The sequence below is a fragment of the Thermobia domestica genome, chromosome 5 (genome assembly GCF_964235325.1).
Source record: "Thermobia domestica chromosome 5, izTheDome1.hap1.1, whole genome shotgun sequence".
Lineage (NCBI taxonomy): Eukaryota > Metazoa > Arthropoda > Insecta > Zygentoma > Lepismatidae > Thermobia > Thermobia domestica.
In genome coordinates, this window is record NC_137458.1 from 110,123,160 (window position 1) to 110,139,367 (window position 16,208).

Sequence of the window (16,208 nt, forward strand, 5' to 3'; positions counted from 1 at the left end):
AATTTTCTTTGTCTGAGGTGTAAGTTTATAGAGTAAATTTCATTTGATGAATCAACTATTGTTACATAAAGATTAATGTCCAGTATTATTCATCTGTTACGATAATTTTAAACAAGTGGTAAATACGATAACGATCAATACAGTCTTCAGTTTCTCATTTATACAGAGAATTTTGAGGGTGTGCCGGTAATTTTGTTTTCATGAGTTGGTATTTACGAGGTTTTGTTTCAACTCTGCTACGTAGTGGCCCCGTACTGACACTCCGCATGCAAATAAGTATGTAAGGCTACCATACGCCCCGGTTTCTTAAAATTTGTTCCGGTGTGCAGAAATTTTCCTTCTTGTCCTGTTTTTTCTTTATTATTATTATTAATAGCATATCAAAATTTCTGAAAAGATAATAAAATCGACTTATTCCTTTTGCTTTCAATTCCGATAATACTGTAGGAACAATTTCATTCTAATCTTTATTATTATTCCAATCGCTGCTTCCCCGGATATAACATGCAATGTTTAAATCCTCGTAAGTAGCACTCTTATCACTAAAAGTGAGAATGTATACCCCGCGGTGGCAACAAATTCTTGTGACGTTGCAGACCAGCCCCGAAAACACATTTTTTTCTGCTTCAGAAAAACAATTATGCAAATTGCTTTCTTTTAGTTCGCATTTTAGGTTAACAAAAATAAATCAGTCTATAGAACTTTGGAAACAACTTCATAAATCTGGATTTTTTTCTTTATAGACATGTAGAGCATGTAAAGGTGGTATGTGTAATAATATTGAAAATATAATTTTTGCCTGAATATTGTATGTTCACTAATTGTGTTTATATTGTATAACACCTTCTAGCTTCTATAATAATTTTTAGCACTGTTGATTAAGTATGGACTATATTAATACATTATTTTAAGTTGTATAACTATTGCGTTACTGTAGTAAAATTCGAAAGATAAAATTAATACAAAATGCAATATTTACTACTAATTTTTCTGTTTTTTCTGTTTCCAAAAAGTATGGTAGTCTTAAAAGTATGCTAAAACATACAATATAAATTGTACTGTAAATTGTACCCCTCTGATAGTGCTCTCAAACGGGTCGGGTCGGGTTGTCGGGTCGTGTCAGTCGGGTTAGCTCGTGTCGGGTCACTCGGGTCGGGTTGTCACATTCTTCACTTATTTTCTATACGGAATACTATTAGGAGCTTTATTGTAGAATTCAATTCGAAGTTTATTGAATGAATGATAATTGTGACTAATTGAAGGTGAAATAGTAATAAAATTTTAATTTAACCCTATATTAACTAATTGGCATTGTAATCATTGTAATATTACTACTGACTTTTTCCTTTCTGCGTTTCTATGTCAAGTTGAATGTCAGATTAAGTGAAATTGAAAGGAAATATCCAGTTAACGTTCCACGTTATGCACCAACGCTAAGAGAGACAGTGATGATGAGAAATAATTGAAGTGGTTGAATGAAGAAAGTATGAGGAAATGGGAGAACACCGAGAAAACCCATGCACATGGTGTTTGTCCAACAGAAAACTTACTTGGTACGAACTGGAATCAATACCCATGGACCTTCGTGTCAAACATCGGCCTTTGGGCAGGACACATTATTATTATTATTATTATTATTATTATTATTATTATTATTATTATTATTATTATTATTATTATTATTATTACCAACACTTTCCAACATTGGTATGTAACCTAAGACGTACCTGGAATATCAAAAATCGTCTCCATCAGCCTCGACGACCTCCTGCCGACGTTCTGGAAGGCTATGGATTCCATCGCAGTCGAACTTGGTGGGACGTGAAGCGAAGAAGGTATCAAGTGCATATTTAACCTCTACTAGCGATTTGAATTGGCGTTCTCTAAGGTGATTGTCCAAGAAATGGAACAGGTAATAATCGGACGGTACAATGTCCGTCGAGTATGGCGTATCCAATAGTGTTTTCCATGCAAGGCGTAGAATGATGTACTGGGTCATTTTAGCCACGTGGGGCTTAGCGTTGCCTTGTAACAGGAGGACCCATTTGCGATTCAGAACTGCTGGATCCAGACAGTGCACAGTGATAGTACACAGTTGCATTGATGATCTGACCAGCTGATAGCAGTTTCCGATGGACGATGCCTCGAGCAGTCCACAAAATGCACAGGAGAACCTAATTCTGATGTATTGCTGGCTTGTGCTGTTTTTGAACCGGTTCATGGGATGCTAACCAACAATGACGGAGCCGTGGAGCTTCGTACAGGACCCACTTCCCATCACATGTCAACACCCTGTCCAGAAATTGCTCCTTCCTCAGACGAGACACAAAAGAAACACAGGTGCCCGCTCGCGTTGCTTTCTGGCTCCAAGTCAAATCATGTAGGACCCATCAACCCAACTTGCAGTGCTTCCCAAGTTGATGGTGGTGGTGGTAGTACCAGTTCCTCACATGTCTGTCTTCGCCTCAATTGCTGCCTGAAGATCTTTATGTTGAACATCTGTTTGTCTTCCGGCACGTGCTGCGTCTTCGAGTGTTTCGTCAGCGTTCTTAAACCGTCATACCACTGCACTCTCCGCGTAGTCACGACACCCTCACCAAAGGCCTGTCATATCTTCCGCCCCGCGGAGCAGCAATTTGAACTCGTACAGCAAACAAGCCCTTATGACGCTCTGTGAAGGCCCCATGTTCACTCAGTCCTTACGTACGTTCACAGTGTATCTGAAAAGCTACAACCAAGTAGTATGTTGGATATACTTACTAGTGTTTGGGGCATTCTCGTCTCGAAAATGTGTCGTGAAGGTAGTCTCGTCTCGAAAAGTGCATATGTTTCTATTGTAAGAGCTCTGTCTCATCTCGTACCCCTTCATGAAAATTCTGTCTCGTCTCGTCTCGTCCAACAACTGACCTTCACCTTATATCCATTCACATTCAACTAACGGTGTGAGGGCCAATTGAACACAGACCTCCACAGAGACAGAACTTTCTTGGTCATCTTCAGATTATTATTATTATTATTATTATTATTATTATTATTATTATTATTATTATTATTATTATTATTATTATTATTATTATTATTATTATTATTATTATTGCGGTAGTGATTTGAGTTTCGAAGTTGATTGCCTAAATTTTAACCTTGGAAATTTAGATGTGGAGTATAATAAAGGTTAGGGTAGAGAGGAAAACGAATTAGGAAATGCTGAAAAAATGCATTAGACGAGAGCAATATTAGACGATATAAGGAAGCGAAAAAATAGACGGATCACAAGTTTCGATCTTGCTAAGGGATTGCATTCGGAGAGATGTAGTAAAGGGGGTGATATCAGGAGAGCGAGATTGTGTAAGAAGGTTGCAATTGATAGATTGTAATAAGGAGGGTGGTACTTTATGTTGGATTGCGAGGCAGATATTAGCGGGAAATCGCAAAAATGGAAACTTCTTACCTAGTTCACGGAAACTGGCCTGTCATTAATGGCAGAACACTGAGGAGGAGGAGGAGGATAATTATACTACAAATAAAAAAAGCCGAAACAATGGTTTATGCATAAGAATTGGTCAGCATTTTTTTTCTGGTGGCAGTTTTGTAAGGTTCTAGCTCTCTCAAACTGGTTAGATTGCAAGGTCAGGTCACTCGGGTCGGTTGTCGGGTTAGGTCACCTCGCGCTGGTTCACTCGGGTCATTTTGGGTCGGGCCAGTCGGGTCAGCTCTGGTCGGGTTGTCGGGTCGGGTCAGTCAATTCGGGTCGAGTCGGTCTTCAACACATATAATTTCCACGAAAATTAAAATATACCACGGTTTATACCTCATTGGACTTCCAATAAAACATTTTGAATGATGTGTACACCATGTCACGATTTTTGTATGAAGGAATTATTAGAGGGATTTTGTGGGAATTTGATGGAGTGTAGATTCCTGGGTGTGTGTGTGTGTGTGTGTGTGTGTGTGTGTGTGTGATAATTTACAGGATACAAGATGTCGAGGAAGTGTGTAAATAAACCGGCCAATTTCTATTATGTATGTGGGGAGCTGATATTTAAATCACAACGTCGATGTTTTACTCCACTTGAGAGGAAGTGTTATCAGTTATATTTTGGTTGCTGTGTAGGAGACCAGGATAAGAACTGGGTTCCTCACTACATTTGTTGTACTTGCGTGAAACGTCTGACTGGGTGGGCAAATGGTGGACGAAAGATGAACTTCGCAGTACCGATGATCTGGAGGGAACGGAAAGATCATTCTTCAGACTGCTACTTTTGTATGACACAGATAAAAGAAATAAGCAGTAAATCTAATCACACAGTACAGTACCCTAATTTGCCATCAGCAGTTAACCCAGACAGAATGCAGAATTACCTGTACCAATACTTCCTCCTCATCTTACGGTAAATGAGGATTACGCACTTGAGGCAACTTTTGAAGTTCCAAATGAAGATGATGATCCTACTTATGTAGGAAGCACATCTACATTGGATCCCCATCTGATAACTCTGGGTGAACTAAATGACTTCGTACGGGATTTAAAACTCTCCAAGACACAGACAGAACTTCTTGATTCTAAACTTAAGGCTAGAATCTGCTCCATCGGGACACTAAAGTGTGAATTTTTCGAAACCTTCATACAGAGTTTCAAAACTATTATTCTCAAGAAGATGATTTTGTGTATTGTAATAATGTCTGTGCTGTGATGGATACACTTGGACATGCACATATAAGTACAGAGTGGAGATTGCTTATTGACTTTTCGAAAACTAGTTTTAAGGCTGTCCTTTTGCACAATGGCAACAAATTTCCTTCAGTGCTTTTGGCTTATGCAACTAATATGAAAGAAACCTATAAAAACCTCGAAATAGTGTTATTATATAAAAAAAATTTAGTATGAGAAATACAAGTGGACCGTTTGCTGTGATTTACAAGTCATTTCATTGTTAATGGGTTTGCAGCTTGGTTATAAAAAATATTGTTGTTTCCTCTGCGAATGGCACAGCAGGAACAAAGCGGAACATTAAATCAAGAAGGAATGGCCAACGCATGTATTAACTCCTAGACAGAAGAATGCTGTTTATTCCTCACTGGTGAGCCCTGATTAGATAATTCTATTTCCTCTTCACATAAAGTTGAGGCTCTTCAAAAACTTTGTTAGGGCAATGGACAAAAGTAATGCAGGATCTTGTTACCTCAAGGAAAAAAATCCTCGGGTTAGCGACGCTAGGGATTTTTGTAGACCCCCAAATAAGATGTTTGATTCGTGACCAAAAATTTGAGGAACTCTTAACTCTGGTTGAGAAAACAGCTTGGTGTCCATTTAAATGTTTAACAGAGAATGTTTTAGGAAAGAAGAAAGCCTCAAATTACCGGGAAATTGTTAGTGATTTCCGGCAATCATTCAATGAAATGGGTTGCAACATGTCCCTCAAAGTTCACTTTCTAGACTCCCACCTGCATTTCTTTCCTGAAAACCTTGGTGCTGTTAGTGATGAGTATGGGGAACATTTTCATCAGGACAATTTCTCCATGGAGAAGATATACCAGTGACAGTGAAGTTCAAAAATGCTAGCTGATTACTGTTGGACACTTAAAAGAGATGTTCCAGAAACCAAACACAGAAGAAAGTCGACAACTAAAACATATTAGTTGAGGTAAGTAAGTGTCCATTTATTAAGAAGATACCACTCACTTCTATTGTATTATATATTAAGTAGATATAAAATGGTGACACGGTGTATACATCATTGAAAATATGTTTTATTTCAAATCCAATAAGATACAAACCGTGCTCATATTGTAATTTTCGTGGAAGTTATATGTGATTTTACCTGCACTAATGAATATTGTAAAATGAACAGTACACATAGCATATTTTTTATATAAATATTTTTATATCTCTAGATAGAATAATGCTATTCTTATGAAACTTAGAGGGCTTACCAAGTATAAATCAAGCTAACATACAATATAATTTTGCGTTTATATACCTAGGGTACCCAAGCTACAAGTATGAATATGGTTTTAAAAAAAAAGAAAAAAGAGAAAAAAGAAATTTGAGAGGAAATTTTCCAAAAACACCCCTGTCACGGGAAAACTGAGGGTGATGGAGAAAAACTGATTGCAGATTCGAATTCTACGTGAAAAGTTCTATTAGAATCAGGTATTTTCTTCCATGTGCCAGAGAAAAAGATTTTTTTTCGACTAGTGTAATAGGTACCATTTTCAAACTCAGCAACCGTTATTCAAACCGGTTAACGTTAATCGCAGATATTAAAAATATTCACATCCGTATATTATTTAATACAAACGAAAATTTTACCTGCACATTTCTGCAGAAACGATGTATAAACGATCGCGACAATTTGTGGTTCAATCGAACATGGTGGGGCACTTAGAAAAGACCCCCTTTTTCGTTCTGTCCACGCACCTGATGGCGTAGAAAAAAAACTTTCGCCCGCGCATTACTGCTCAAACGATGTACAAACAACTGAGATAATTTTCTTTTGAATCGGACGTAGGGAGGTGCTACCAATTAGGCAGCCTACACTTTGTTATCGTTTTGGCGCGCCCGCAATTGTGTACAAACGAAAATTTGGCCTGCAAATTTCTGTACAAAACCGTAACGAACAAGTACGACAGTTTATGGTTGAATTCGACATGCTGGGAGGGCTATCAATTAGAGAGCCCATAGTTTGTTTTCGTTTTGGCGGGGACACATTTATGTGCAAACTAAAATTTCAGCTGCACATTTATGTACAAAGGCGTACAAACAAGTGCGACAGTTTGTGGTTGAATTGAACATGGTGGAAGGACTACCATTTAGACAGCCCCCCACATTGTTTTCGTTCTGGCGGTGCCCCTAATTGTGTACAAACGAAAATCTCGCCTGCCCATTTCTGTATAACTGTATTCAAACGATTGCGACAATTTGTGGTTCAATTGCACATGGTGGGGGACTACTATTTAGACACCCCCCACTTTGTTTTCGTTCTGCCGTCGCCCCTAATAGTGTACAAACGAAACTTTCGCCTTCATATTTCTGTACAAACGATGTACAAACGATTGCGACAATTTGTGATTGAATTGACCATGGTGATTGGGCTATCACTTAGAAAGCTCCCACATTGTTTTCTCCCTGGCGGCGCCCCTAATTATGTACAAACAAAAATTTCGCATGCACATTTCTGTACAAACAATGTAGAAACGATTGCGACAATTTGTGATTGAATTGGACATGGTGGGGGGCTATCACTTAAACAGCCCCCACTTTGTTTTCGTTCTGGCGGCGCTATTAAGTGTGTACAAACGAGAATCTAGCCTGCACATTTCTGTACAAACGATGTAAGAACGATTGCGATAATTCGTGATTGAATTGGACATGGTGAGGGGGGTCTAACATTTAGAGAGTCCCCTGATTTTTTTCGTTCTGGCCACGCCCCAAATTGTCTAAAAACGAAACTTTTGCTTGCAGATTTCTGTACAAGCGATGTACAAACGATTGCGACAATTTCTGATTCAATTGTACATAGTGGGGGACTACCACTTAGACAGCCCCCACTTCTTTTCGTTCTGGCGGCGCCCCTAATTGTGTAGAAACGAAAATATGGCTTGCACATTTCTGTTCAAGCGATGTAGAAGCGATTGCGACAATTTGTGATTGAATTGGACATTGTGGGGAGGCTACCATTTAGACAGCCCAGTTTTTTTTCGTTCTGGCGGCGCCCCTAATTGTGTACAATCGAAAATTTTGCCTGCACTTTTCTGTATAAACGATGTACAAATGATTGCGACAATTTGTACATGAATAGGACATGTTGGTGGGGGGCTACCATTTAGACAACCCCCACTCTGTTTTCGTTCTGGCGGCGCCCCTAATTTTGTAAAACGAAAATTTCGCCTGCACATTTCTGGTCAAACCATGTACAAAACAATTGCGACAATTTGTGATTGAATTGGACATGGGGGGGCTACCATTTGGACAGCCCCCAATTTTTCTTTCGTTCTGGCGGCGCCGTTAATTGTGTACAAACGAAAATTTCGCCTTCATATTTTTGTACAAACGATGTAGAAACGATTGGGACAATTTGTGATTGAATTGGACATGTTGGTGGGGGTTACCATTTAGACAGTCCCCCTTTATTTTCGTCCTGGTGGCGCCCCTAATTGTGTACAATCGAAACTTTTGCCTGCACATTTCTGTATAAACGATGTACAAATGATTGCGACAATTTGTGCCTGAATAGGACATGTTGGTGGGGGCTACCATTTAGACAACCCCCACTTTATTTTCGTTCTGGCGGCGCCCCTACTTTTGTAAAACGAAAATTTCGCCTGCACATTTCTGTGCAAACGATGTACGAAACGCTTGCGACAATTTGTGATTGATTTGGACATGGCAGGGGTGGGGCTACCATTTGGATAGCCCCCATTTTTTTCGTTCTGGGGGCGCCGTTAATTGTGTACAAACGAAAATTTCGCCTTTATATTTCTGAACAAACGATTGAGACCATTTCCGATTGAGTCTGATAACGGGGGGGGGGGCTGTCGAAATGGACGTCTCCTCTTCACCTCTACTGCAATTAAATTCTTCCTCGAGAAAATTTGTAATCAATTACTGTCAGTAGCTACGTCGTCGACTAATATACCTTAACAAGTACAGCTTTATTTTCGTATATTTTTCAAGAGTTAACCATTTTAAAACTATCGCAAACAAGAATATGTAGTCAACTTCTTAGATACTTCGCTCGCAGGAACCCGTTCAGCGCGTGCAACAAGCAAAAACATATTTGGCGTCTCACAAATGAAAAAGGGGAAAAAAGAAAAGCAAAAGCAGCACGGCAGTGCCTTATCGCAGTCAGAGCTGACAACAAAGTTTCGGTCGTCACTAACGCCAATAGACCTACTAGGGGTGTACAAGAGTTATACAGTTAAATTATACGTTGTGCCACAGTAGCGCTACAGACAGAATGTGCACGAACTACAGATGAGTATGTTCCCTTACAAGCATCAGTCACTGTTGCACCCTCTTTACATTCTACACATCCTTTTTTCTCCCACTTTTTGACCTGGACAAGCAGAAGTACCAGGCTTTCCGAGTTCACAACCATAAACTGTTTGTGTATAGAGTACGTTTTCAGTTCTTTGAATGACTGTGCGCGCGAAGAACAAGGGTGATGATCGGGCTACCGAATACTTCAGTCAGAAACACCCGGTTACAACTTTAAATGTAAAATACAAACATAGAGCCTTGACAATCCCGTGAATATGAATATATATATATATATATATATATATATATATATATATATATATATATATATATATATATATATATATATATATATATATATATATATATCCAGTGACGTATTTACGATTTTGTTTCGGGGGGGCTTTGCCTGAAAATGTGAAAATTCTGCAAGATATTTCATATACTTTACTATAGTAAGTAAGATTTCGGGGGGGCTTAAGCCCGGAAGCCCCCTAAATACGCCACTGTATATATATATATATATATATATATATATATATATATATATATATATATATATATATATATATATATATATATATATATATATATATATATATATATATATATATATATATATATATATATAAATAATACAACAAACCACATGTGTTTAAGTTTAACTTGATGTTTCTCCATTTTTAAAAATATAGGTCAATCCACTGTTACTCTCACCCACTTAATTTGTAAAGGCTTTTTCTTCAGAAGATATTGGGGACACAAACCTACTAAAAACGGCTCTGCAAATGTCCAGAAAATATAGCTGATCGGTACTGGACTGTGTTTAAAGTTTGGAGCTCCTCCGTGGCTAAGCGGTTGGCGTACGCGCCTTTGGCGTGGGAGACCCGGGTTCGATTCCCGGCGGGAGCTCATGTGGTTCTGATTCCACGTTAATCAGTAGGTCCACGTCTCATATAGCCTCGCTGCTGAAAGGGACGCTAAACTAAAATCAACATTGTGTTTAAAGTTACAATGTCTTCGACTTCTTATAAAACAATGCTTTACGTATGTGTGCAATGTCATAGGTAAATATATTACAAAATTAATTTATATCAGATTTAAATTTTATTTATAATAAAAGCGGTTCTACAAGAAATTGTTCACGAAAGAATCTGCAATGTAAGGTTGACAACATTTTTCACGCTATATATGAAGAACATGAATTAAAACATAAAAATGTAGTTTTTAGTCTAATTGATGAAAATTTTAACCACATAGAAACAATATCGCATCTAGTTTTCACTTGCATTTTATTTTCAGCCTCAGAATGCTTCGGTGTGGAAATGAACCAAAGACTATAGCTGTGCAGCACGATTTTCTTCGTAGTGTCGTGAGGGTTGTATACCCGTAACTATAAAAATATTCTGGTCCCATGAGGCCAAAGAAAGGGTTGACCAAAACGAGTTCCATGAGAAAAGTTCTCCGCAACCCGACCAAATGAAATGCAAAAAAGAAAGAAAAAATAAAGGCTGTCCAGCACAGTTTTCTTCGTAGTGTCATGCGGGTTGCACTGCCGCTCCTATAAAAATATATAAGCCAGATGAAGCATGGAAGGAGTTGACCAAAAATTCCAAATTTTCTGTGCAGACTGCCACTAACACGAGGCAAGTTTTCCGCAAGTCACGTCTCATATAGCCTCGCTGTTGAAAAGGGACGCTAAACTTAAATGGACTTAAACCAAATTATTTCATTCTAACAAGACAGGTTATGCATTGTTACTTTACAACAGTAATGAGTTAATTTAATGTAGATAGTTTTTGATTTATGTTGTCTGGTTGTGAAGAAAGTGAAAGTTATCCTTAGTACGGATGTTGTTGGGTGAGATGTGGTGGAATAATATTCCGGCATTTGCCCGGTTCTCGCCTTCCTAAATTAATACAATTTTTGCTAAAACAACTGGGATGGTGTTTCTTTAATATGAAAGTTAATATGAGTTATGAGGAGCATCTTATTGGCGATCATACCTTTTTCCAAGAAGTGATATCAAAAGCTTATTAAATGCTTAAATTGTAAGTAAGGAAATCATATGACCACACAAACTTGCGATCAGCAAAACTTTAGAAAAGAGGCTAAAGAATGCTATTTCTTCCAATTTTCAATCTCTATATGTCTATCTTAATAAATAATAACTACAAATACATAAAAACTAATTTAAATTGGATCAAACAGTACCTTTCAGAGGACACACTTTCTCAAATGTCTTTGACGGACAATGGGAGCTTACTAGCAACGCACTTACTTCTGGCGTATGGAACCCAAAGATCAATCCCTAACCACATAAGATTGTCGTGAACAACATTCTGTTTGTGAGTTTTCTCGAAAAAACGATTTTTCCAATATTTTTATTCCAATAACTCTTAAATCAGCATGCATTTGCCTTAATCATCCGTCTCCATTGGTCTATAGGCAATAATCGTGAGACTTAAGACTAAAACATTTCATTTTACTTGCTTTGACGGAGAAAATATAATCGATAGCAACGATACGTGCAAATACGTTAAAATGCTGTATTACTCTGTCTAAATAAAACTGCTTTTTTATGGTTTCCGACAGAAAGTTTACGTTTCGCTTAGAATTGTTTCGAGATTCTCCGAGTCAATTTCGAGAAAAACTTCAACATTTCATACACTTTCCTTAGATTATATGTACTGTACATTACATTTAACGAGACTTGGAAAACCTCTTTGCATGTAGTAGACTAAGGATATTTTGATAGCTGCTGTATCAAATAAGGTTCTATTGTGACCAGGAGCCATTAACAGGTAGCAAGATCAGCAGTGTCCTCAAATTGATCTCACACTAATGTGTTTCTAAAAGTTAATAACCTGACGCAAACAAGGCATTTTAGTGAAACAAACTACTACGTCCAAAGCATGTGCATCTACTCACTTTGTAGTAAAGTTTAATTCTGTACATTTGAATCAAAAAATTAAAAAAAAAACTATATTTGAAGAATAGTGTTACTTTTGGGTTTTTTGAAAGACTTAAGGGAACTTTCAAACTTACAAAAACAATTAAATTACTACTTGAAAGAGAGGTTTAAACCAGCATAGAAACAAACTCAAAGTCTGTCTTTCTTCTAAAGAATCATTTTTCATACGCACAGTAGGCATATGAAGCATATTTCCTTACTTCTCACCTTGCCAAGAAAAGTTTTCTCTCATCTTCAAAACATCCACCTGTTTATTCAACTACATCAAGAATATATTCTCAAGGTGCACAATATTAGCAAACATTTGCAATGGAATGTTCCTTTCTTCGACTAATTACGTTGTGATAAGCGTGCAATTATTACTTCAGTGCAATTGTACTTACAAAATGTTACCCTAATAGTTGTGCAATTTTGCGGTGAACAAAGGCGGTCCATCTTATATTAGCTTATATATACTCTGAAAGAGATTTTGTTGCTTTGAATGTCCACTGCACTTTCAGAATTTTTAAACAGGAATCCGCACAATGTTACACAATATGGAATGTTCATATGTGAAAGAGGTAGTATCTTAGCTTAAAAATATCCAACCCTCAATTAAAAGTAGTTGTCACATTTATCGAGTTCCCCTTAATCTTTTTCTTAAACAAATAGTGTGCTAGTTGAAAAGTGAAATTAAGTAGTTACTACATAACTTACTAGAGAATTCTTCAGAGATGCATACTAATCCTTCATTGTCACATTCTTTAAAATTTCCTGGAAAAAAGTAACAAGACGTGTTTAAGAATTCAAAAAAAGAATTAATAAAATTTTTAATCTATTAGTAGCAATATTGCCTGTTTTCAGCATGATAACAAATTAAAAAATTTGTAAATATTACAGTGATTTTCGACGTCTGTCCACGGAAACCAGACACTATTTTCAATTTATTGGAATACCATACTTAACAAAATTTTCACATTAATAACTTTTGCCAGGATTTACTTCTTGAAAGCAATTTATCGCGTCAGAAAGTTATACGTACAATTAATTTCATGGTTGGCTTTTACGTGTTTTAGTGTTATGTATTATTATAATTTGATCCAATTATGAGTGTAAATCCTTCCACTGGAGTAATTGATAAACTATAGACAAATGACCAAAATTTCTGCACGAAAGCAATCATTTTTTCTTTGCACTAAACATGAATCATTTGACAAGCTCTAAGTTTTATGTGATTCATTTCTTCCTTTCTTCTGCTTACCGTTACTCGTTTCCTTTAAGTTATACTCCGATCAGAAATATTGAAATACAGGACAGAAAAATACTGAGCAGTGGAGTCTTAGAGAAGATGAGACGAGTTGATACATAAATTCCAAAAGAGATATGAACCTGTTCATCGATTACCTTTCTTAACTCTTTAAGGTAAATTCAAGAAATGATACTCTAACGTTTAAACACAACACAAACAAAACGAAAAAGAAATTAGTGATTAATAACAAGTTTTCTTTTCAAAATTTGTTCAAAACAATTACTTTGGTACATGATTCAGAATTTAGTATTCCTCTGATCCGTCCTCCGAGAGAAAAGGCTAATTTGTACAAATACTAACTTTCATAACTTTCTATAATACAAATTTGTACCTGTCGTTTTTTAAAGAATTAGCTCTCATAGTATGAATACCTGATTTACTTGTGGAGCTAAAATATAGAGAAACTAACAAATTACACTTTAAAAAAAATATGTATGACTCAAATTTATTTCTATAGTAGCACAATGATTTTGAATATAATGTGCAAATTTTGAATAAAATAATGTCGTTGAATTGTAATAAACTAACTAATAATAAAACAATATGCAACATTAAACTTACCAGTAGAATATAAGAGATGCGGAGAACATTTACATTTCTTCATAATAGGCTTGAATTTCCAATGTAGTCGACAAGCCACTCTATTATAAACAGGACTAACATCTAGGCTATATTCTGAAGGTAGCACACATTTCCGTTGGCTCATAGCTAATTCCATGATTGCTGGAGTACTTGTGGTTGCATAGAGATCAGTATCAATGACATGTGTGAAAATATCTCCACTGTGTATGAAGAGGTTTTTTGACATTTGAGGAAATTCATCCGGCGAGTTGAAAAACATCTATTAGAGCAATATTTTTGTAAGTAAACTATGTTTTTTAAAATTAATTTTCTACTTTAAGAATAAACCATCTTTCAACCCCTATTAAAAGACAAGCCAAAGGAAATTTCAAGTTTCAGTTGGAAGTAATCGTTGCAAGGTTTGTAGGATCAAACTCTCTATTTTAATTATCTATTCTCAAGGTTTTGACTCTTTTTATCCCATTTTCTTTTAATAATAATAATAATAATAATAATAATAATAATAATAATAATAATAATAATAATAATAATAATAATAATAATAATAATGGCTTTATTTCGAAAAGTATAAAACTCTGTTAACAAGTAGGGCCTACCTTCCATATTTTTACAGTGTAAGTAGAAACTCATTTTTCAGAAAACGATATTGGTCATAATGGCTTTATTTCGAAAAGTATAAAACTCTGTTAACAAATAGGGCCTACCTTCCATATTTTTACAGTGTAAGTAGAAACTCATTTTTCAGAAAACGATATTGGTCATGCCATGGTGGAAAGACTACAAGGTGGTTGCATGCGCATGTCGTCTGGAGCCGTAGCCACCGATATAAAGGCCTCTGGACGAAAATGTGACGTCATCATCGGTAGGGCTATCACATTACAATGGAGGAAAGCTTGAAAGCCCATTATATTAAAAACGGCTCAAACGATTTACATGAAATTTGCTGATGAAACGTTTCTTGATACGGGAAATTGATCTATTTTGGTTTCAACTTTCGAAAAACTTGTTCAGTGGCGTTTTTGGGCGCATCAATTAGGGGGCGCCTCACTTCCATTACAAAAACAACAAAGAATGTTCACCAATTTTCTGAAAGTTTATTGTCTCGTACAAGAAAACAATTTAGGTGTGGATCAATTATCTACAATTAGATTAGTGGCGTTTTTGGGCGCTTAATGTTAGGGGCGCCTCAATTATATTCCAAAAAGTACAAGCTATATACACGAAATTTTTCTCAAATGCATTTTCGCATACAAGAAAGTGTTTCAGCTAAGTTTCAAGTTACGCAAATCAGTTCAGTGGAGTTTTCAAACTTCATTTGGGAGGGAAAAAGTTTTAACTTAAAATATGTCTTAAGATCATCATGAAATTTTGTAAAACTACCTTTTTTGAGTGTAGTAAAGAGATTTAGCTTAGTCTCGACTTTCGACAAAACTTGCTTACCGGCCTTTTCGGGCGCTTCATCTCGGAAGTTCCTCAATTATATTAAAAAATAAAGCATCTTCAACAAAATTGGTACAAATGCGTTGGAGCGCATAAGAAAGCGATTTAGTCATGGTTCAACTACCATAAATCACTTTATGGAGTTTTCGAGCGCTTCCATTATATTTCAAAATGAACAAACTATCTTCACAATATTTTGTGCACATGCGTTTTCAGGTACAAGAAAACGATTTAGCTAAGACTCAACTACCGCAAAATTAATCCAGCATCACTATTGGTAGGCTCAAAATTTCATAAAAGAGCTCTTATGATCATAGTTTAGTCCCAGCTTCCGAGAAATTAATTTGGAGACATTTTTAGAACGTACTAAATTTTTTTAGCTTAGAAACCGATCAAACTATCTTCGTGATTTTTTTTTTCGTGCGAGGTAGCTATTGGAAAGATCAAATTACATAAATTATCTGTCGTGAATATTTCGGCATATAATGAGACTATCTGTAGATCTTCCTAGAAAAAAGCTTAATGTATTTAATACACAGCTTCAGCCTTTTTAAATTAAATATTTAGCCCTATTTAAATACAAAATTAGCTTTGATTCTATTTATATAATGCATCATATGGAAACGTAGATATAAGAAACAATTTTATCAAAGGAATTACATCAATAACATCCAAAATTCTCCTATTACCTGGAGAACAAGTGTCTTTTACAAAGTGAGTACTGGAGATGAAAGTGTAGTAGAGTAGCAGCTCCGACCAATGAAATTGTCATATCTGTTACCTCCTCTCTTTTCTTTTATTGTAACACTGATATCAATGTTATTTAAAAAAAAATACGGCATTTTTCTTAAATTCTGCATTTATTTTATTATTCATTTTATTTACACTATTTTAAATTATATAACTTAGAAATCTAAGTTCTAAAATAAATAAAATATTCTAGT